Source organism: Hevea brasiliensis, chromosome 12, assembly GCF_030052815.1.
Source record: "Hevea brasiliensis isolate MT/VB/25A 57/8 chromosome 12, ASM3005281v1, whole genome shotgun sequence".
Taxonomy (NCBI): Eukaryota; Viridiplantae; Streptophyta; class Magnoliopsida; order Malpighiales; family Euphorbiaceae; genus Hevea; species Hevea brasiliensis.
The window spans coordinates 41256295-41281728 of NC_079504.1; the positions used below are offsets into that span (position 1 = coordinate 41256295).

The window sequence follows — 25434 nt, forward strand, 5'->3', positions numbered from 1 at the left end:
TAAGCTTAGAAATGGTATTGGCAACCAATACCAACAATTTTAGAATGTAAAAAGTGGTATGTTGGGAGTATTAGTACCAATGTACCTATGGTCTATGCAAAAGTCAACATTTTAGTTGACTAATGAAATGAATAGTAACACCTAAACTTAAATTTCAAGAATTGTAAAGTTTAAAAGTGTAACATGCCCTAGTACACCTAACAAGATTGGTTTGGATAGGTTGGCATACCAATAGGGTTCAGTTAGCAATACTGCACATGGCATTATGCCATTATGTGATTTCATGGCTTTTAGCCATTCTGACATTATGTTGAGATGTGGCCTTGTGCCTAATGTTATTACAGCTTATTAGTTGTTCTACTGCACACTGGGAGACACACATGTGACCGATGGTGTGACGGCCCGAGGTACTTGATAACCAGTGCCAATTTACCCGTTTATCCAGTCCAGTCATCCAGTATAGGTTACTTAGGCAACCAAAAATGAAAGTTGATAAATTTAATGAAATAATGAATATAACAAGTACCAAATAAATAAGATTATCAATAATTATCAAAAATTTGTCTGCATGAGACATCAATACACTCACTGCATATTTATTTTTTTTTTATTAGTTCTTTTTATTTTATTATTGGCACTACTAAGCATTATTGCTTAGCGCATCACTTTTTGCCATGCGTAGGTTCTGGAGAGACAGACAGAGAGCCTAGCAGACCACAGACTGGGTGAGGTCACAAATCTGCTTAGCGTCAGACTTACCTCTCATCTACAGTGTATCATTGGTAGGATCTTTAGGTCCCTTTTGAAATTATGTTTTTGCATTTTGTATTAGGTTGTAGTTTGTGATTTGTAAATTATGAACTCATGTAAATAGTAAATTTATGTAATCATATGTTGATGTACATATTTTGAAGAATTTTGTTAATTAATATAATTTGAGGATATCTTCATGAAATTTTAGTTGATTTTGAATTTGAATGAAATTATAGATTAATGTTGAGAACTTGAAATGATTGATAATGTTGAGACCATTATTGGAAGTATTTTTCACAGGTTCCGAAGAACTGTTTTCTTCATTTTTAGCTGGTACTCTGCCGGATTTTCTATAAAATTTTCGAAACCTCAAATAAATTATAATTTCAATAAATGACTTAAATGAACTATATTTCATAAATTGTACTTCATAACTAAGAAAAAAATAAATTAGGAAGAAGAAAAAAATAATTGTATTAAAATAAGGTGTTCCGATACACTGTGTGGCATATCTTGCTCGGCTACACTGTAGATGGGTAAGGGGTGTCACAGATCAACTTAAGACTGCATCAGACCATCAGAAGTCCTATATTGATTTAAAGGAAAGGGATATTGAGTATGCAGTGGGTGACAAAGTATTTCTCAAGGTTTCCCCTTGGAAGAAAATCATGAGACTCGGTAGAAAAGGGAAACTAAGTCCTCGTTTTATTGGACCATATGAGGTTCTAGAGAGAGTGGGTCCTTTGGCATATCGTTTGGCACTACCTCTAGAGTTAGAGAAGATACATAACATCTTCCATGTGTCTATGCTGAGGAGGTATCGATCAAACCCATCTCATGTACTACTGGTAGAAGAAATTGAAGTGAATCGAGACCTCACATATGAGGAAGAACCCATAGAGATTCTGGCTTATGAGGTGAAGCAGCTACGGAATAAGCAGATACCGTTGGTAAAAGTGTTGTGGAACCATCATTCGGGTCAGGAGGCTACTTGGGAATGAGAGGAGGACATGAGAAGACAGCACCCATAGCTGTTCAGAAATTGATACCAGGTAAAATTTCGAGATGAAATTTATATTAAGGGGGGGAGAATTGTAACACCCCTATTTGCATAGCCTGGTATATTTCACTGTTCCGGTGATCAGTGTCGGTCCAGACAATTAAGGGAATTAGAACCATGTCTAAGACACTTAGTTAAGCCCTGAACACAAATAATTAGTAATTACCAAATAGTTAAGTATAAAGAAGAAAAACAGAACACAAAAAGTTAAATGAGCTGGGAGTCACAGCGATGGGTGACCTTCTCAAGAAGGATTGCGAGGTCAGTCTAAACTCAAATTTCGAATAGTAAAATGTGATGCCGCTGTCCTTAGGACTATTATGAACACAGTGGAAAAGAGAAAATCACATAAAAGAATTGTTAAGCAGGTCAAATAATTAGGTCAGAGATCCGGAAGAAATATCGAATAACTTGCAAACCGGATTGAACCAGCGAGAGGCAATTTCATCAATTCACCCCTAGAGCTGACTCCTGACCTAATTGTCCAATAAAATTGGAGAAAAGAAAATTTTGAGATCGAGAATTAAATTGAAGAACTATTAAAAAATTAATGAAAATGAAAAAAGAAAAGAAAAAGTTTTATTGCATCACCTTGATGACATCACATATGATGTCAAAATCAATTTTTATTTACCCACTTTATTTGACCAAGTCAAAGGCACTAAGTAAGATATAAAAATAAAAGAAAAGAAAAAAAAATGGTCATCTTCATTTTCTCCCAAGTTAGCCGTCCCTCATCCCTCTCTCATCTCTCTCACATATTTCCTCCATTGAAGCTAAAATTTAAAGCTTCATAAACCTTAGAAATCCCCCAAAAATTTCACTAAATTATGATTAAACCTTGTTTGGGCAACTAGAAGAGGAGATTGAAGAAGTAAGAAAGAAGAAAAAAAGGAAGAAAATTAGTGATTGGAAAATCAAACAAAGGTTAGTATGTAAATTTGAATTCTTTTGTTAAATTTCTATGTTCTTAGTTAACTTAGATTTTAACTTAAATCCAAACAAAAACAATTATTGAGAGACCAAACATGAAATTTGTCTAGCTAGGGTTAGGGTTTGATTTGAATGAGTTTGATGGTTTTGAATGGTTATTTGAAGTGAATTAAGTGTATAAATCATGAATATACACTTTAAATTTGCATTAGAGTTGAAATGCATGTAACTAGGGTTTGGAGATTGTAAAAAATTGAAGAAAAATTTGATAATTGGCCAAATAATATTATTAACCTTATTTGAGTTGAGAAATGGTCAATTGTGACCATTTGCAGTTGAAGGAGCGGAAGCATGAAAAACACAAGTTTATACTATTGAATTCAAAAATTTTCACCTAGGGTCACATGCATCATGCAAGATTTATTTTTATTTATTTGATTTCAATGATAAACAACATATTAAAACTCTTTTAATATGTTTTTGGATATGTATTTCCCATTTAAGATTTTAAAATTAATCAGATTAATTTTAGAACCTAGGCTAAATCAAGAACAAATACACTAACCTCTTGATGCACTGCAGCGTATTTGTGCCTTTGGGATGCGTCTTTAGGACACCAGATGTTGTCCCTCTAGCTTGTCCACACCAAGTTCACCTATGGCAGCCCTTGAACAGCTTTTAAAGCTTTTTCTATTAATTAGAAAATCAAGTTTTGCCTTTTAAGAGATTAAAGATGTAAACAGAACACTAGAAATAATTTCTAGTATTTTTAATTCAAGAGATTGTTTGCTAATCTCTTGGAATTGATGAGAGATCAAGAAGAAGAGAGAATGAGAGCTTCAAGGGTGGTGGCACAAAGAGGAGGCAGCAGCTTGTGTTATTTTTCTTTTCATAACAATACTTATATAGCTAGGTCACCACTTAAAACCCTTGCCACATGTCACCTTCTGATTGGTTCTAAGTTTAATTGACCCAATCACATTGTACTAAGTGTCAAACCTATATTTAATCTTAATTTTAATCATCTTACATGATTAAAAGATATTTTGCAAGCTTATGTGTAATGCCATGTGTCACCATCTCATAGTGCCACATGTCACCCTGTGAAATGACCAAAATGTCCATGTGTTTTAATTTTGATTTCTCAACCCAAAATAATTATTTCTCTTCTTCTAATCAATTTATATCAAATATAAATTAATTAATTAATCTTTATTAATTAATTTCTGATTAATTAAATTCATATTTAAACACTTTAAATATAAATTTAACTTATATTATACATCTAATAATCTAGATTTGGTTTCAAGTCATGCTAGGGACTTTGTAATCTAATTGCAAACCAAACCTATTTAATTAATCAATTAAACTCTTTAATTAATTAATTAATTAAATCATATTTAATTTGGTGATTACTTGTGTATGTGTGTGACTTACTAGGCTCATCACTAATTGGCAATGAGACATGATATCAACTCTTAATATCATCAGAACTCTTTCTTACCATAAATGATTTCTCTAAATCATTTTATGCACCTCATAGACCATGGTTAACACCTAGCATAGCATGCCATGGCCACCCAATCAGTAATAAGGTTTACCTTAAATGAACCTATAATCATATGTTACCATGCACTAGAATCTCTCTGTTACAAAATCCCAATTCAAGCTGGAGTCATGGTTTATGTCAAACCCCATTTGCTATGAATATTATGTTCTCTTTTAATTCCAGTTCTTGATTAAAAAGATTTTCTCATCAGAAACTCTTTTCTGATTAAATATATCTGTCCTGGCCAGGAACTTGAAACATCAAGAACAATTAAATGAACAAAGGATTTTATCCCAATTTACTTAGAGGAACAGATTCCATCTTGATCAACACCTACCTCCATATATAACTAGTAGGAGCCAACACATGCCCATATACCCATACACAGTACAAGTATGAAAGCAGTATCAAACTCAAACCACCTATATACAAGATAACTGTGCTATCTCAGGTCTAAAGATTATATGCACTGATATGATTTATGACAATGCATTGACAAGAGTAAACTCCATGTGCTTGTCATAAGTGTCACTAGTTCGACCTACTTATCATGTATAAGTGCCTATCATGTTTGTTATATGGCATAAGACTCACCATTCCTTCTTATTTATATCTCATATAAATAACTTAGGAACAAACATGAATACAATCTTTCTGGATAAGTCATGTCCTTATTATGAAGTATCCTCGATTGTGAACCTATTTATGATACTTTGTGCTAGAGATACTGTCACTCATATTCTTAACAACTTAAGAATAATATTTCTAACAAAATATCAATGGACCTTTTCTATTACACATAAATATATTATGTAAGCGAAAAAGTGAAAATGCCTTTTATTAATAAAAGATGTACAAGATACATACTAAATGATATGCTTTAGGGCATACTACTAACAGTAGTGTGTATGAATTGTTGGAACCAAATTCCAATTCGGATTGAAGAGGGTCAATCTGCAGGCAGCATGACCTAGGTCCTTTTCAGGGGCCAAAACTGAAAATTTACCAACCCAATTGGTGTGAGGCCAATTAGGAATGAAACTAGACACAAAATGGCACATTTTTCTTTTAGGAATCATGCCCAGAAAGTGACCATAACTTAGTGAACAATTAGGCCAAATCCGGAATTAGCAAACTGACTTGTATAAAAATGACCAAATGAACAGTAATTACGTAAATAACCATAACTTGGTCTAGGAATGTTCAAATGACCTAAAATTTTACCAGTAGAAAGCTGAGACATAGCCCTACAACTTTCATGAAGAAAACAAACCCAAATTTTGACCATAACCTATTTGAAAAGCCACCTACACTCAACCTACAAAAACTGCCTTTATCCAGTGAAAGCCCAGAATTTTGGGTAAAACCAAATCCGGCCAGCCATATTCAAATGGCTATAACTTAGGCTACAAAACTCCAAATGAAGTGATTCAAAAACAGAAATAAAGTTAAGACAATAAGGAATAACTTCTATGAAAAAAACTTAGCCAAATTTCTACAGCAACATGACCAATGGAACAGTGCAAAATAGGACATCAAAATTGAAAATTTGAAATTTGTGCCTAAAAGACTTAAGATTTGAGAAAACAACCAAAACCAGCAAAATTGGTAACCAAAATGTGGTATATGGGTATAATTGGATTTCCCATACCTTTTAAGCATAAGAAAGTCAATATTTTGACTTGAATAGTAACCTCGATATGAAAATTTTCAAGAACGTAAGTTTAAGCATATTGGAGCTAGAATTGAGCATATATGAATTTAATTATTGGATTTATTGTGAGATAACACACTGAAACACTGTCAATTGTGTGTTTCAGCTGAAAAAGACTCAAAAAATCTAAGAGACAGAGTCAAGGCTTAGAGGCGACTCACGTCAGGTTTGTGCGCAATAAATCTACGTAATTGTTTTCCAATTGAAAATTTGAATTGCTATGCTTTATGAAATCATTGTGTTATTTATGAATTGAGTTGCCATTTTGTGACTGCAAAAATGACTTTGGAAATTGTTTGGGATCTTTCCTAAATTATTTTAGTACTTTGTTTTGAATTGATTTTGTGTTCACACTTAGCATGACAGAACCACATTATTCCTCCTCCATTTATGGGGTTGAGATCGTTTATTTTCTCCCTCTATGGCTTACTAGTTGAGGTTGTAGATCGAATGAGTACTCATCAGCTAGCCAGCCACCTCCCTCATTGATTTTGATTAGTGGGGTTATAGATTGCTTTGTCGTGGTGTACAATGCGACATTGATCGAAAATTTTGTGTCATGTCTTAAGTTGTGTATGAATTGGCAACACTATGTTTATTAAATTGTTTGACCAAAATTGTGCTATAATGATTTTTGATAATTTATGAAATGTGATTGTGAAATATTTAAATTGTGATTTATCAATGAATATTATATGTATTGCATTTCAAATTTTATTGTGCACCACTGAGTATTTTTATACTCAGCGATAGCTTATTTTGCTGTCGCAGATAAGAGCAAGGAGAAAGCAGTAGGGTGAGCTGCTGAATTGACAAGGACTTCACTGATCTTTTTGGTACGAGTATTTATTTATACTCTTATAGTTATTTTGATGTAAATATTGTAATGTCGTATGTATTAATGTAAAGTTGAGCAGTTGTATAGTAAATTATAATAATGTTATTTTGGATTTTCTTTTTGTAAATTAATTATTATATGCAATGTGAATGAATTTATGAAGTATTTTGAGATGACAAACTTTAGTTGAATTGTGGACTTAAATTGAATTGTGTTGACTTGAAGCATTTTGGTGGTTGGGAGTTGTAGAAATAATTATTGGAAGTGTTTTTACAGGTTTTTGAAGAACTGTTTTCTCAAAATACAAACGGCACTCTGTTAAAATATTTTCAAAATTTGTGGACAAATAAAAATGGATAAGATTTTTACTAGTTTTGAAACTTCAATTAAATGTTTTTAATTTTTACTAAAATTCTCACCACTTCCAAAAAGTAAGAAAATGGTTTTAAAATCCCTTGTATAGTACTTAATGAGTTATCGGTAGGTGAAGTTCGGTAGTTCATTAGGTATTCTACGGGATCATGTTATGCCTTACAGAGGGGTAAGGTGTGACAACAAAGGATTTTAAAACAATTTTCTTACTTTTTGAAAGTGGTGAGCTTTTATAGCAGGTATTAAAAACATTTACTTGAAGTTTAAAAACTAGTTAAAATTTTTGTCCATTTTTACTTTTGAGTAAATTTTGAAAAAATTTCGGCAGAGTGCCGTCTATATTTGGGAAAAACAGTTCTTCAAATACCTGTAAAAATACTTCCAATCATTCACTTCATCAAAATCAACCACTACACAAATCAACATCATTTCTCCCAACTCCATAATTCAAAACAATTCTCAATTCAATTGTCTTAAAAAATAATACTAAATAACTTCATTTATATTCCATTAAAGAAAAAATCAATTTACATTCATCAACCCAAAATTTACATTAGAAAATCTAAAATAATATTATTACAAAATTTATACAACTGCTCAAGACCAGTTTATATATGTACATACAGTTACTTACACAAATATAAATATTACAATCAGGGTATAAAATTATACCTGACAAAATCTCAAGGACGTAGCTTCGAGATCCTAAGCAGCTCACTCTGCTGCTCCACTAGTCTCTCTATCTGCGACAGTAATAAACAGTCATCGCTAAGTACTACGACTCAGTGGTGCACAACATACTAAAATATTATTTTATGCATAATTCAAAGCACATTTATTCAAATATGGTATTGAACATGAAAAACAGATACAAAACATAATTTACAAATTTTTAAGTCCAAATAATCTCTTTTAGGAAATCTCAAAATGAATTTCATAAAAATACACAATTATATTATGCCATTCAGAATAATATTCATCTCAATAGCCAAAGGCTTATGAGAAATCACAAGGCTAGCTAGCTCAAACTATGGGTACCCATTCAATTTCTTCCTCTACAGGCACACACCTCAACACTTCAGCCAGAGAGGGAATTAAAATTCAAAACTAATTCCTCCCACTAGTCATGCTAGTGAGGCATTCAAATATATGGTCATGACACTGTGGTTTCAAAACTGTCTTAGCAATTTACTAAACATTTATTACCAATTCAAACGCATACAAGTAAACTTTCAACAATTTAAGTCAAAAGCATAATATACATTTCAATCACCATTTTGCAATATAAGTATATCACAATTCATTTCATACACTTTGCAAAGGAATCTTAAATAATAATTATGTTGTGCACAAACCTTATGCGAGTCACCTCTTGGCCTTGATTCGATGCCTCAAATTCTTTCTCAGTATTCTTTTCAACTGAAATACATAATTTTACAGTGTTTCAATATCATAATTTATCATAAGTCCAAAAATAAATTTAAATCTATTTATATCTAGCTTTAATATGCTTAACTTGACGTTATTTAAAATTTACACTTTGGGGTTACTATTCACGATACTATTCAAGTCAAATTATTGACTTTCTCATGCTTAATAGGTATGAGAATTTCAATTTCACCTACATACCACATTTTAGTTACCTAATTTATTGGTTTTGGTTGTTGCCTCAAATCTTAAGTCTCTTAGGTGAAATTTCCAAATTTCAGATTTGGTGCCCTATTTTGCACTGTTCCATTGGTCAAGTTGCTATTGAAATTTGGCTAGGTTTTCTTCATAAAAGTTGTTCTTTATTGTCTTAAATTTATTTTCGTTTTTGAATCACTCCATTTGGAGTTTTGTAGCCCAAGTTATGGCCATTTGAACATGGCTGGCCGGATTTATTGTTACCCAGAATTTTGTGCATTTTCTATATATTAGCAATTTTTGTACACTGATTGCAGGTGAGTTTTTGAATAGGTTATGGTCAAAATTTGGGTTTGTTTTCTTCATAAAAGTTGTAGGGCTATGTCTCAGCTTTGTATCAGTATAAAAATTAGGTCATTTGGACCTTTCTAGACCAAGTTATGGTCACTTACGTAACTACTGCTCATTTGGTCATTTTTATACAGGTCAGTGTGCCTAATTTCGGATTTGGCCTAATTGTTCACTAAGTTATGGTCATTTTCTAGGCATGATTTCTAATGAAAAATGTGCCATTTTGTGTCTAGTTTCATTGCCAATTGGCCTCACACCAATTGGATTGGTAAATTTTCAGTTTTGGTTCCTGAAAGGGACCTAGGTCAAGCTGTCTGCATAATGACCCTAACCAATCCGAATTGAAACTTAGTTCTAACAATTCACACACACTACAAATGGTCACAATTGACCATTTCTCAACTCAAGTAAGGTCAATAGCATCAATTGACCAATTCTCAACTTTTTCTCTAATTTTTCAAAATGCTCAAAACCCTAATTACATAGAGTTCAAATCTAATGCATTCAAAACATATATCCATACTTCACATACAAAACTCAACCTAAACAACCATTCAAACACCTCAAAATCATTCATTTCAAACCCTAACTAAGGCTGGCTGAAATTCTTATTTGGTCCCCCAACAATTGTTTTCTTTTAATTTTAAGTTAAGATCTAAGTTACTTACACTAAAAACATAAGTATTAAACAATAAATTTTCAATTCAAACCACTAACCTTAAACTTTGAAGTTCAACTATTCAATTTCTTCCTTTTCTTCTTTTCTTTCCTTCCTCTAAAGCTTTCTCAAGTTGAGCTAACAAGTTTTTATGGTTTAGTTTGGGGTCAAAGTAGGGTTAAGTGGTTGGAAGAAAGCTTGGTTTCAAGCTTTCATAGAGTTTTCATGGTGGCTAGTGAGAGAGAGGAGGGGCGGCACACTTGGGTGAAGAAGAAAGGAAATAATTTTCTTTTTAATTTTATGTTTATTTATGTTATTTTAGTCTTAGTTGACTTGGTCAATATTGATGGGAAAAAAATAAAATTATTTATGATGTCATAATAGTGATGTAAGCATGATGTAACTAAACTTTTTTTTCTTTTTCTTTTGCATTTATTTTTCCACTAGTTCTTTAATTTAATTCTTGATCCCAAAATTTTCTTTTCTCGAATTTTATTGGACAGTTAGGTCAGGAGTCAGCTCTAGGAGGGAATTGACCAAATTGCCCCTCGCCGGTTTAATCCGGTTTGCAAGTTATTCAATATTTCTTCCGGATCTCTAACTTAATTATTTGACCTGCTTAACACTGTGTTTGCAATAGTCCTAAGGACCGCGACGTCACATTTTTTGATTCAAAATTTGAGTTTAGACTAACCTCGCAGTCATTTTCGAAGAAGGTTACCCATCATTGTGACTCCCGGCTCATTTAACTTTTTATGCTTTGTCTTTCTTCTTTATACTTAACTATTTGCAATTACTAATTATTTGTGTTCAGGGCTTAATTAGGTGTCTTAGACGTGATTCTAATCCCTTTAATTGTCTGGATTGATACTGGTCACCGAAACAGTGAAATATACCAAGCTATGCAAATAGGGGTGTTGCAATTCTCCCCCCCATAAAATAAATTATGTCTCGAAATTTTTACCTGGTATCAGTCTCTGAACAGCTGTGGATGCTGTCTCCTCATGTCCTCCTCTCGTTCCCATGTAGCCTCCTGGCCTGAATGATGGTTCCACAGCACTTTCACTAATGGTATCTGCTTGTTCCGCAGCTGTTTCACCTCATAAACCAGAATCTCTATAGGTTCTTCCTCATATGAGAGGTCTGGATTCACCTCAATCTCTTCTACTAGTAGTACATGAGATGGGTCAGATCTTTACCTCCTCAATATAGACACATGGAAGATGTTATGTATCTTCTCCAACTCTAGAGTAGTGCCAAATGATATGCTAAAGGACCCACTCTTTCTAGAACCTCATATGGCCCAATGAAACGAGGACTCAGTTTTCCCTTTCTGCCGAATCTTATAATTTTCTTCCAAGGGGAAACCTTGAGAAATACTTTGTCACCCACTACATATTCAATATCCCTTCTCTTCAGATCAATATAGGACTTCTAACAGTCTGATGTAGCTTTGAGTCGATCTCTAACCAATCTGATTTTCTCTTCAGTTTGCTGAACAATTTCTGGCCCAATCATATTTTTTTCACCCACTTCATCCCAGCACAATGGGGTTCTACATTTTCTACCATACAAAGCTTCATATGGAGGCATTCTAATGCTTGATTGGTAGCTGTTGTTGTAAGCAAACTCAATCAAAGGCAAGTGTGTGTCCCAACTGCCCTCAAACTCAATCACACAAGCCTGTAAGATGTCCTCCAAGATCTGAATTACTCTCTCAGACTGGCCATCTGTCTGTGGGTGGAATGCCGTGCTAAAGTTCAATCTAGTTCCTAGGACTCTCTGAAGACTACCTCATAATCTAGAAGTGAACCTAGGATCTCTATCTGATACGATGGATACTGGCACTCTATGCAGTCTTACTATCTCATCAATGTATAACTTGGCCAATCTTTCTAAACTGTAGTCCATCCAAACAGGCAGAAAATGAGCAGACTTAGTCAGTCTGTCAACTATAACCCATACTGCATCATGACTCTTCTGTGTCCTCGGAAGTCCCATCACAAATTCCATAGTTATTCTTTCCCATTTTCATTCTGGCACTGATAATGGATGTAACAAACTAGCTGGTAATTGCCTTTACTTACTGACAAGTTAGGCATTTGGAAATAAATTTTGCTACATCTCTTTTCATACCCATCCACCAGTAGTGCTCTTTCAGCCCTCTATACATTTTTTTGCCACCAGGGTGCAAAGCAAAAGTAGACTCATGTGATTCCTTCAAAATGATCTGTCTCAAGTCAATGTCATTAGGAATGCACATTCTACCCTGGTGTAGCAATAGGCCATCATCTATCACTGAGAACTCAGGTTTCTTGCCCTGTCTGACTTCTTCTAACAGCTTCTGATACTTTTGATCATTCTAAGTAGCCATTTTGATCTAATCAATCAACACTGGCTGTACATGCCATGCAACTGCTGTCTTCCCCTCATTATTAATCTCTAAGCTGGCATGCAATACTCTCAACTCATGTACCATGGACAAAGGAGAAACCCATAGACTTACCATAGTCTTGCAACTTAAGGCATTAACCACCACATTAGCTTTTCTTGGCTAATAGTCTAGTAGATAATCATAGTCTTTTATCAACTCTAACCATCTCCTCTATCTCAAATTCAACTCTTTCTGAGTGCTCAGATACTTCAAACTCTTATGATCTGTGTAGATGTAGCACTTCTCCCCATACAAATTGTGTCTCCAGATCTTAAGAGTGAAAGCAATAGCTGCTAGCTCTAAGTCATATGTCAGATAATTTCTCTCATGCGGTTTCAGTTGGCGTGATGCATAGGCAATGACATTCCTCTCTTGCATCAGTATACAGCCTAACCCATTGTGAGAAGCATCACTGTAAACGGTGTATTCTTGACCCGGGGTAGGTAAAGTAAGGACTGGAGCTTCAGTCAAACATTTCTTCAACTCATCAAAGCTCTATTGGCATTTATCCATCCATTGAAATTTCACATCTTTTCGTAGTAATTTAGTCAATGGAGATGCCAACATGGAGAACCCTTTCACAAAACGACGGTAGTATCCAGCTAAACCCAAAAAATTGTGAATTTCAGTAATATTTCTAGGTGGCTTCTAATTAAGGACAGCTTCTATCTTACTTGGATCTACCTTGATGCCCTCTGCTGATACTATGTGCCCCAAGAAGGATATTTCTTTCAGCCAAAATTCACACTTTGACAATTTGGCGTATAGCTATTTCTCCCTCAAAGTTTGCAGTACAATCCGCAGATGTCTATCATGCTCCTCTGCACTCCTCAAGTAGACCAATATATCATCTATGAATACCCCAACAAACTGATCCAGGTATGGTCTAAAGATAGTGTTCATCAGATCCATAAAAGCAGCCGATGCATTAGTTAACCTGAATGGCATGACTAAGAACTCATAATGGCCATAGCAGATTCTAAAGGCAGTTTTAGGAATACTCTGCTCTTATACTTTCAGCTGATAATAACCCGATCTCAGGTCAATCTTGGAGAACACAGCTGCACCCCTCAACTGATCAAACAAGTCATCAATATGGGGCAATGGATATCTATTCTTTATTGTCACCTTATTCAACTGCTGATAGTCAATACATAAGCGGAGAGTGCCATATTTCTTCTTAACAAATAGCACTAGTGCTCCCTAAGGTGACACACTAGGGCGGATAAAGCCCTTGTCAAGTAGCTCTTGCACCTGCACTTTCAACTCTTTCAATTCTGCTGGTGCCATTCTATATGGTGTTATAGAGATTGGGTCCACACCAGGCATAATGATAAGTGCATAATTTATTAATTTTACTCCCATCACATTTAGTGTTTTTAGTGTGTTTTTATGTTTAATTTAGTTGGTTAAAATATATTTATCATTTAGGCATATTTTTAGATAGTTATGGAATAATTGTGTTAAATGGAGAAAATTTTAGCATTTGACATTTGTTGTATTTTTCAGGTGTTTCTAAAGTTGTGGGTCTCCAATTTGAGTGCTGTTTAATCCATTAAAAAGCTAAGATAGAGCACTTTAAATGATAAAGAGGGATCAAATCCAAATTAGTCTCCAAGGTTGACAAAATGAGTTATGGATCTATTGCAAAAGCCCAGACTGGATGTGTCACGACCAGTTTTAGTATTTATTTTATATTTGGAGTTTTAGACATCCAAATGAAGCAAGCCCAAGCCCAATTGAATCTTAAGAGCCACCTCTATAACTTCTATGAAGGGCTGGATGCGAGATGAGGCCATCTTAATTATCAAACACGGCAATGAAGTCATCACTATGGGCTAGACTGTCTGTCTGAACCAGTCCCGGTTTTTGGGCCATAACTTGGGCTGTAGACCTCGGATTTGGCAAATGAGTACTTGTTGGAAAGCTAAGAAATAGGGCTACAACTTTCTTAAAGAGGGCAAAGGCAGATTCAGAAATCGGCCTTGATTTCAGAGACGTGAATGCAGGCTGAAAATCTGTCTTTTGAATTTCAAAATTTTTCCTAGTTTGGTTCCTATCTTTGGGATTAGGTTTTTTTATTTTAAATAAATCTCTGGGTAGCAGCTAAGATCATCCAATTTAGACCTTCATTCTCCATAGAAGACCTTCGTTCTCCATTCTCTTTTTAGATTTCTTCTTTATTTTTCTTTATTTTTTCGTAAGCCATGAACATGAGTGGCTAAGTTTTAATTTAGTTTAAGAGATTCAAGTTCTTATGTGTGATTTATGAGACCAAGTTCTTAATTTAATTTATGTCTTTTAAATATCTATTATTTTCTGATTTAATTATTTTTGATCTATTGAATGATTTGCTAAAAAGGCCTATTAGTTAATTGTTTGATTTGATCAATTGCTAGTTCATCTTCATAATCCATAATTGTTGTGTAAGATTGAACATGAGTAGCAATTAGGTTTTATTAATTATGATCCAAGTTTTCAATAATAACTTAAGGAAACAATAGGGTCGATTAAATGATTTATGCTTCATAAATTGTTATTCAACTTAACTACTTACTTTTCTTAAAGCAGTTATTAATTTGATGAGGATTGCTTAATACCAACTTAGTTAATAATTAGAGTCAATAAGAGTGCTGGGCTCGAATTGATGAGTATAGGGAAGTTAGGGGTTTACCTCACTGTTTGGTAAATCTACGTTAAGTATTCAATAAGATATAATTGTATTTCTTTTGTTTATGGTCGAATCATGCATTGGAATGTTAATTACCTTAGACAGAAGTTTGTTTAATTTGAGAGTTTCATATTTATTTTTAGTTCTTAATTTCTGATTTTTGATTTCTTCTTTGGACTACGAATTACCCCCCCCCCCCCAAACCTTTATTTCTTTTTCCATTACACAAGTGTACGAAATTTAGTAATTCAGTCTCTAGGGTTCGACCTGGATTTACCACTTATTGCAGAAAAATATTTTATAGCTGGTAATTTTAGTTAATTTAAATTTTGGTGGATTCGATAACCATCAAGAATTTTGACGCTGTTGCCGGGGACTGAAATTCATTGGATTTCATGTTTTTAGTGTTAGGGTATTTTGTTATTAATTTTGTTTGTGAAGTGTTGTTATTTTTTGGTTTCTGAAAAAAAAATTACAGTGTTACTATTCATCAAGAAGCTTGGTTGAATTTGAAGGGTGGCCCATATTTATTTTGAAGGAAATGACGTTCTGATCAAGACCAATCAATCCATAGGATTTCTTGGCCCCACCCTCTTGAGGCCAAATTCGATTGTTTTCTAGGGTTTTGAGGCATTTTTTTTTGTTTTTACTTTAATTTCTCTTTGTTTATGACAAGAACTTCTCAATCTGGTGAGTTGATTTTTGATCCAAAAGTATAAAAAATAGCTAAACAGTTGAGAAAATTGGCTAAGCAAGCTAGGCATATTCTGAGTACATTTGAAGGAGTCTAATCTCCAAAAGAGCTAAGTTTGGGTTCAGATTCAGATTCGGATTTAGAGTCAAGTTTTGAAAACGAGACCATGGCTGCTAGGACTTTGAAAGAGTTGGCTGCTCCTGATCTAAACAAATAGTCTTTGTGTATTGAATACCCTGCTTTAAATGTTGCTTTTGAGTTGAAATCTGGACCAATTCATTTGTTGCCTAAGTTTCATGGTCTTGTAGGTGAGGATCCACATAAGCATCTAAAGGAATTTCATGTTGTGTGTTCCAGCATGAAACCTCAAGGAGTTTCAGAGGATCAGATCAAGCTTCGAGCTTTCCTTTTCTCACTGGAGGGCACAGCTAAGGATTGGTTGTATTACCTTCCTTCTGGATCTGTCAACTCATGGAATGGGATGAAGCATATATTTTTGGAGAAGTATTTTCTTGCTTCCCATGCTGCTAACATAAGAAAAGAAATTTGTGGCATCCGGCAGTACAGTGGAGAGAGTTTGTATGAGTATTGGGAGAGATTTAAGAAGCTGTGTGCAAGCTATCCCCATCATCAAATAAGTGAGCAGCTGTTGATTCAGTATTTCTATGAGGGACTTCTACCAATGGATCGTAGTATGATAGATGCTGCTAGTAGAGGAGCTTTGGTTGATAAGACACCAGAAGAGGCAAGGAGGTTGATTGCTAACATGGCAATAAATTCTCAGCAGTTTGGAATGAGAATGGATCACACACCTATAAAGGTTAATGAGGTAAGTACATCTAACCTTGAGAAACAAATTTCTGATTTAACTTCTTTGGTGAGGCAGTTGGCTGTAGGGAACATGCAAACTGTTAAGGTATGTGGAATTTTGTTCGGGTTCGGGTCATGCTACTGATATGTGTCCTGCATTGCAAGAGGATGAATCAATGCAACATGCTAATGCAGTAGGATATTATGGATAGCCACACAGTAGGTATGATCCCTATTCGAACACTTATAATCCAGGATAGCGAGATCATCCCAATTTGAGTTATGGGAATCAATCGGTGTAAAACCGATACCAGCAGCAAAGACCACAAGTGAATCAACCACTTCCACCTCCACCTTTGCCTCCCTCAAATCAAGGTATGTCACTTGATGAAACTGTTAAGGCTTTGGCTAACAATACCCAATAGTTTCAATAGGAGACCAGAAATAGCATTCAAAACATAGAGAGGCAGATTGGTCAGTTAGCCTCATCTGTGAGTAAGCTGGAAGCTCAAGGTTCTGGAAAGCTTCCATCACAAACAGTCATGAACTCCAGAGAAAATGTGAGTGCGACACTGTTGCGGAGTGGGAAAGAAGTTGATAATCAGACTCCACATGAGTCAACGAAAAAGAAGAAGCGAGGAGAAAAAGAGTCTGAAATTGAGGTAAATAATGAACCTAAACTAAATAAGGTTAATAATTATGTTCTTCCTCCATTCCCCTGCAGGTTGGCTAAAAATAAGAAAGAAGAACAAAAGACAGAAATTTTAGAGACTTTCAGGAAGGTAGAGCTTAATATACCTTTACTTGATGTGATCAAACAAGTTCCCAAGTATGCCAATTCCTTAAGGAGTTATGCACTACAAAGCGCAAGTTGAGGAATAATAAGAATATCAGTGTGGGAGAAAATGTGTCAGCATTAATTCAAAAAAAATTACCCCCTAAGTGTAAGGATCCAGGTTCATTTTCTATTCCCTGCAGAATAGTTGATTCTAAATTTGAATGTGCAATGGCAGATTTAGGAGCATCTATTAATGTCATGTCATATTCAATTTTCCAAACTTTGAATTTGGGTCCTTTGAAAGAATCCAGTGTCATTATTCAGTTAGCTAATCGTTCTAACACTTACCCATTGGGAGTAGTTGAGGATTTGTTGGTGCAGGTTGGAGGATTGATTTTTCCTGCAGATTTTTACATTCTGGATATGGAGGATAGTGTTCCCACATCAAAGTCAGCTTTGATTTTATTTGGAAAACCTTTCCTAAAAACTGCCAAGACAAAAATTGATGTGGATAATAGTACCTTAACTATAGAGTTTGATAGAGAGACTGTCAAATTTAATATCTTTGATGCCATAAAGTATCCTACTTATGATCATTCTGTCTTTTCTATTGATGTTTTTGATACAATTGTGCAGGATGTTTTTGAATTAAGCATGGAGGATGAGTTAGAAGTGGTGATTAGTCAAGGAATTCAAGAAATCAGTACCAATCCACCATTTAGTGTAGAGGTTCAAGAGGCAGTAATGGCATTGTAGTCATTACCTCCTGTTTCAAAAAGGTATGGAATACCAAAGATCAATTTACCTGTATCTCACACAAAATTATTACCTTCTGTGTTGCAGGCACCAGTTTTTGAACTCAAGCCTTTACCTGAGCATTTGAAGTATGTTTACATGGGAGACAATGAGACACTTCCAGTTATCATCTCAAGTAATTTAACACAGATTCAAGAAGACAGATTGATCAGGGTTCTGAGAGTACACAAAGAAGCAATTGGATGGACAATAGCTGACATCAAAGGTATAAGTCCATCAGTGTGCATGCACAGGATTTTACTGGAGGATGAGGCTAAACCAAGCAGAGAAGCTCAAAGGAGATTGGACCCACAGATGATGGAGGTTGTGAAGAAGGAGATTTTAAAGCTATTGGATGCAGGAGTTATTTACCCAATTCCAGACAGCAAATGGGTAAGTCCAGTCCAAGTAGTGCCAAAAAAATCAAGAGTCACTGTGGTAGCAAATCAAGATAATGAACTTGTTCCATCAAGGATTCAGAGTGGATGGCGAATGTGCATAGGCTACCGCAAGCTGAATTCAGCAATAAAGAAGGACCACTTCCCACTGCCATTCATTGATTAGATGCTTGAGAGGTTAACAGGTAAGTCTTATTTCTGCTTTCTTGATGGCTTTTCTGGATATAATCAAATTGTGATTGCACCGGAGGATCAAGAAAAGACTAACTTCACTTACCCTTTTGGAACTTTTGCTTTTAGAAGGATGCCCTTTGATCTTTGTAATGTACCTGCCACATTTCAGAGATGCATGATGAGCATATTTTCATATTACACTGATACTTGCATTGAGGTGTTGATGGATGATTTTACTGTGTATGGTGATTCATTTGATGCATGTTTACATCATTTAACTTCTGTTCTTGAGAGTTGCATTGAGAAAAATCTTGTTTTGAATTTTGAGAAGTGTCATTTTATGGTGGAACAGGGGATTGTTTTGGGTCATGTTGTCTCTAATAGGGGTATTGAGGTGGATGAATCTAAAATTGATCTAATTGTGAACTTACCCTACCCCACAACTATGAGGGAAGTACGCTCTTTCCTTGGTGATGCAGGTTCATTAAGGATTTCTCTAAGATAGCATTGCCTTTGTCTAGACTCTTGCAAAAAGATGTTTCTTTTGAGTTCAGTGAAGAGTGAAAGGAGGCTTTTGACAAATTAAAATCTACATTGACATCACCCCTATTATTCAGGCTTCTGATTGGACAATACCATTTGAAATTATGTGTGACACGAGTAATTATGCAATGGGAGCAGTTTTAGGGCAGCTTGTTGGGAAGCTCTTTCATGTGATTTATTATGCATCCAGAACACTCAATTCAGCTCAGCGCAATTATTCTACGACCAAAAAAGAGTTTTTGGCTATAGTTTTTGCTTTAGATAAATTTCGGTCATATTTGCTTGGTTCTAAAATAATTATCTTCTCTGATCATGCAGCGTTAAAGTATCTCTTGGCAAAGATGGAAGCAAAACCAAGGTTGATTAGATGGATCCTTCTACTGCCAGAATTTGATCTTCAAATCAAAGATAAGAAAGGAGTTGAGGACCTGGTAGCAGATCATTTGAGTAGGTTGTCGACACCATATTTTGGCCGATCACCAAAGTCAAGGGACTTTAAAGCCACTCTCAGCCGATGTCCTTTGATCATAAATGACTTTTCCAAACTCACCGATTGCTCGACCATGAAATAAATCGATCCTATTCTTAGTTAATAGTTTTTCGATCTCTTTTTACAAATATTATGGAACTTCATTTGGCTAATGTCAGGATTGGGTTCTAACTTGAATGCCTTAGGTATTAAAGTGAAGTTAAGGTCTCTATCCGGTCTAATGATGATCTCGATCTTTAGAATTCAAATCAATGTCCAAACTTTCCAATTCCAATGTTTTAAAGTCTTATCCGGTGCTTGGTCATGGTTTAGTCCGATCTCAAGTTTATGTATGATGTTTTTTCGATCTTTTATACTTAGGATAATGGTTGCTTTTAAGTTTACTGTCCAACACGTTCAAAGCAATTAAGTACTCATACAATTTGGACACTTTCCGATCTCATCCAGAATTTGAACAGAAAAAGGACTTCAATTCATTTCAAAATAAAATTTACAAGTCATTCAGCTGGAGGGTCTCCCCCAGCCTATTCTCTAGGTACATTATCATTTCTCTCATTCTCTCTCTCTCCCTCTAGCTCCTCGTCACTCTCATCTTCGGCCTCTGGGGTGAGCTCATTCATCCAGGAGAAGTCCTCTTCAAGATACAGCTTCCTCAGCTTGGCTAGAAGGTCATTATGGGCTTTCACATAAGCCCCGGCCTCCTTTGTGGTGCTCTCCTCTTCCTTAGCTTGGAGTTCCTCATCCTTGGCTAGGAGTTCTTCCTCCTTCACTCGAAGGTTTTCAGCATAATGAGCGAGATCGGCAAACTGACTAGCTTGGGAGTCTTCAAGTTCTCGCTCCATCTCCGCTATCCTCTCCTCATAATGCCTCATCCGATCTTCCATTCTGGTGATGTAGTCGTTAGTAATGGAGAGCTGAGCTTGTGTAGTTGAGGCATCTTGGACTGCCTTAAGGATCTCCTTCTTTAAGGCGTGGGCTTTCTCTCTGAGTACGTGCTGATTTGCAATGGCCTCTAAGCCTAAGCTCATTGTCTGAGCTAAGATATCGTCCATGCTTTCCTCTGCCACGGTTCTAATCTTCTTAGAAGTATATGGAAGCTCCCATGACTTTGGTCAGGCCGGGATTCCCCCTTGTAGAGCGGTTCCTTTCCAGCGATTGGATCAGAAGTTGAGCACCTCGGGAAAGTGTCCTAACCGTAAGACCCAAAGATTCCCCTTCCACATTGGAAGAGATCGGAGGAGGCGGGGGAGGCAGAAGCTCTATTTGCTGAGGAGCAGGAGCGACGATCTCTACTTCAGGGATTAGTTGCTCTTGAGATCAGGGAGGAGAGCTCGGCACCTCTACTAATTCATGACGAGGGGTCTGAGCATCAGCAATGGTGGCCCCTTTCATCGCCTTCACTTTTCTGGAGACCTCCCTCTTTCGCTTGTGGCTCTCCTTGGAAGCATTGCCGCTGGCCATACCTGCACAAAGAAGAAGTCAGTGAGTTCGCTAAGATTCAGAGACTAAAGATATGGGTAGCACCAGAGCTGAGGTTAGAGAGCTGAAGCTTGTATTCTTCATCAGTAATCAGCCGTATCATCCAATACTTCAGTTTGGCCATCACCGTGTCTAAGCAAGAGAATTTCTGGGTGGACGCCTGAGACTTTAACTCTTTCACCACGGCGTCTTCGTCCTTATTTAAGGCGATCTTCTTTGGGATGGGAGCGACCAGGTGTTGCCAACTCCGTGGGATACCCTCAAAGCCGTTCTGAATCTTGCTCCTCAAAATAAAGAAACGGTTCTTCCAATTCTTCAACGAAGAAGGAAGATCGGTAAAGAGGGAGCAGTTAGGCTTAGCCTGAAAGAACCAAAACTCATCATCCTTCCTTCGGGCGAGCCTATGTAGTTTGGCAAAGACTTTAAGTGTGGGTTTCAATCCCTTAGCTCGGCAGAGGCCCCAGAAGGCTATTAGAGTCCGCTAGGAGTTCAGATGCACTTGAGCTACTGAGATGTGGTGGAATTTTAGGACAGCCTTGTTAAATTCGTCCAAAGGAAAACAGAGCCTTGCCTTCAGTTGCTCTTCATACACCATGATGAGATCGCTCTCATCGAAGAAGTGATCGGCCCGATGATCGCCGTGGCATTTGATCAGTTCAAAGGAGTCGATCCGCAGATTATACTCCTGACTTATAGATTGAAGATCGGTTTCCCTCAGGACCGAAGGCAATTCATCCACTGGCAGGTTTTCTCTTTTGGAAGATGCCCCTCGCCTCAGTCAGGTAGCCGGACCAGTAACAGGAATGAGGGCCATGCTGGTTTGACCACCTGATCTAATTATGTCGCCCTCTTCTGAGGTTCACGAAACATGGACAGAAGGCGGGCTCGCAGCTCTCTGACCCTCGGCACTGCTCATTTTCAAGAAAACAAAAAGTTTAACTAAGAAAAGAATCAAAATCCTTATCGGAATGTGATCCGTGTCGAAAATACTTGAAGAAACGAGAAAATGTTAAGATTGCTAGCAAAGTGCTGAAAGTGACATAAGGGAGCAACTAATTGACCCTCCCCCTATTTATACCCGTCTGAGCATTTAATGCTCACAAAGTCCCAAGCGGCGCATCAGTTAGTGAAATCGGCTCGCTTTCCTGACACGTCGCGGGAAGGTTCCAGAAACACAATAATAAAATCGAACAAATGAGAATGGTTATCTAAGGTTATCGGATTGGGCAAACTTTCAAAGCCACAGATCGGTTAATAACGATTTAGTTAGAGATCAGATTAGATATGCACATTAGAGATCAGAAAATAACTAATGCAATAATTAAATAATAACCTTCAAATAAAATTTCATTTCATTTCCAAAAGGTAGGATTACATCAGTTGGGCGATCTCAGAAGATCGGATTACATTATTTGGGTGATCTCTAAAGATCAGCACTATATCTCACCTAGTAGCGGCCTATGTCAAAGCCTAGTCTTATGACTAAATCAAAAGATGTTTTTGATCAGAAAGCCGGCCACAAGTATTGGATAGATGTGCAGCTCAGATAGGGTGACTATGACTCTCATAATGGTGAGCGGAGTCATCGTCGATGTCATCGACCAGAACCGAGCTATAGTCGGGATGCCCGATGTGGTGAGGGGCTAAATGAACATCAAGAGGCAGTCACCGACATTAAGATTGAAATTAGCAGTCCTCTCGCCTGAGATCGATTCACCGATTATATCGATAGACTAATTTAAGATCGGTACGATCGTCACTTTCAATCTTGATCGATAAATTAGTCCGGATCCCTCACTATCATTGGATGTTGTCCTCATGGTTCTCCGATCACTAGGATCATAAATTTTCAGGTGAAGGGTAAAGAAAACAGTCGAAAAAAGTTCAAAAGCAATCATCATGGTCAGAATTATTACCAAAGGAGCTAGAATGAGAGAAATAGAGAAATTGAAGGAGGAGAAATTAAGTGTGAAGGAATTTTCTCGCTGGTGTATATATATAGGGCCTGAGCATTTATTGCATATAGAAACTGAAGCGTATGCATCGATAACCAAGAAGTAATTGCTTTGAATAAGGCAGATAGGATAAAAAGGAAAAATCTAGAATGGGAGAGATCGGGAAGCAATGAGGGACCCGATATGAGAAAGATCAGAAAAGAAGAGGATCATAGTAGAGAGATCGGAAGGAATAGAGATCGGAAAGCACAAAGAGGATAAAATGACTTCCAATCACTCTCTTCATAATCAAAGCCGAGTTAGTTAAAGCATTGCAGGTGTGATCAAATCTTCACCACACGCCTCATTTGCAGAATCATTCACATTACTGACAGATGCCAAAACAGTTATGGCAGTCCTGTACATCTCAATCTGCATCGTTGATCATACTTGTAAGGACGAACCCGGAGCCTTTGGATCAAAAGTAGATGACAGGTTTGGCGCTTTTCATTCCCAGCCCTTGGATTCATCCTGTAAGGCAAGACCCTGAGTCGTTGGATTAAGAAAAGAAAGGATGGATATTTTGAATAGGATCCCAGCCGTCCATTTTGATTCTCTTTAATTCTCAGACATAGAATTATGTCGTTTTGAATCCAAACCCTCCGTCTCCCCAGGAGAGATCCTGACCCTTCATTAGGAGCACCCATTCCCTATAAATACCTGCATGCAATACTATAGAGGGGACGGATGAAAAAGATGGTGGCGATTACAGTGGAAAGGCTCTGAAATTTAATTCTGTCTTGCTACTTTGTCATTCTAAGCTTTCAAGAAACTTTAGAAACTAGTTTTCTTAAGTATCTTCATCGAAGGAGTTCTAAACCCTGAAATCTCCATTTTCAGTGCCTGTTCATCGCTCCGAAGGGCCATTTTCTTTACTCAGTTTCATTCCTGCCTCCCCGATATCAATATATTACTCTCCTCATTCGACTTCATTCTGACCTAGTTCCTGTTACGTCGGGTAAGTTTTAGTCTTTTGGCCTTCGGTTTCTATCTCCACAAGGCTTGTGGATATCAGAGTCAGCTCAACAGCCTTAACCTCCCACAGCTAAGTGTCTAAACTGTCATTTTGCCGAATGCTCTTGTTTCATTTTATCTATTTTTATTCTTGAAATTTCCATTATGTTCGATCACATTAAAAATCCCAACGTAGATTATTCAGGCTGATAGTTATTTCTTAAGCCTACTTCTTTTATTCACTCATAAACTTTATTTATTTCTTCTTAGTTTTCATTTCCTACGAAAGTAGGAGTGTTGGTTGTGGGCAACTCGTAGGTAACTTAAAAGATATTGGTAGAAGTATCTTAACGTGAAAGCTTTTTTTCGAATAAATAAAAATAATAAAAGGTCGAATAGTGGGTAAGAGGAATAAGTTACAAGGTCGAGCTATGAAACGAGCCTAGGAGATAACATAATAGAGCAGGAATCGAGATGAGATCGGGTCCCGGGCTAGTAACCAAAAGAGATCAGATATCGCCAGCCAAAGAGTTCTGATAAGGCGATCGCATAGGAGATCGGCAAAAAGTTCAGTCTTGTATCCACCCTCTAGTTATAAGGCATTAGTGGGTTAAGAAAAGCTTTGCGCGGGTTTTCGGCACCTTCAGATGCTAGAATCCTTAGTCCAAAGTACTTACGATATGCGATCATAATGAACACTCTAAGAGATCGGGGGAGAGTTCTTACCTGATTCTCATTCAAATAAAATATGGAAATTGGAGGAGAGTTCTTATCTGAGATCCTTCACCTAAAATTTTAAACCAAAGACTTTAAGAGATCGAGGGAGAGTTTTTACCTAATTCTCATTTAAATAAAACATGAAAATCAGAGGAGAGTTCTTATCTGATATCCTTCACTTAAAATTTTAAACCGAATGCTTTAAAAGATCAGGGGAGAGTTCTTACCTGATTCTCATTTAAACAAAACATGGAAATCGGAGGAGAGTTCTTATCTGAGATCCTCCACTAAAAGACTTTAAACCAAATACTTTAAGAGATTGAGGGAGAGTTCTTACCGGATTCTCAGCCAAAACTGTAATAAAATCTGTGGAGATCGGAGGAGAATTCTTATCCGAAATCTTCCGCTTACAACTTTGAAAACATGCCTAGAGATCGATAGAAACTTCTTATCCGAGCTCTCTTAACAAAATCCAAATTAAAATAACACAACTCCAATACCCAAGATAACCTTACTCGATACCTAATCACTAAAGGGTCATCTCATGAACTTATGTTTTTGGGGCAATCCAAAATTAAGTGAAATATCAAATATTCCTTTATTTCGCATAAAAGATTAACATCATCACTATCCCAACCCTCTAATTATC

The 25434-nt window shown here is 36.4% G+C and overlaps 1 non-coding gene across 1 annotated transcript; it reads right to left on the reverse strand.

The window, feature by feature from the left end:
* Positions 1-16182: 16182 nt before the first annotated feature.
* Positions 16183-16289, reverse strand: LOC131171589 (small nucleolar RNA R71). Its single transcript, XR_009142249.1, has one exon. It is a non-coding gene; the product is annotated as a small nucleolar RNA R71 (small nucleolar RNA).
* Between the last annotated feature and the right edge of the window lie 9145 nt (positions 16290-25434).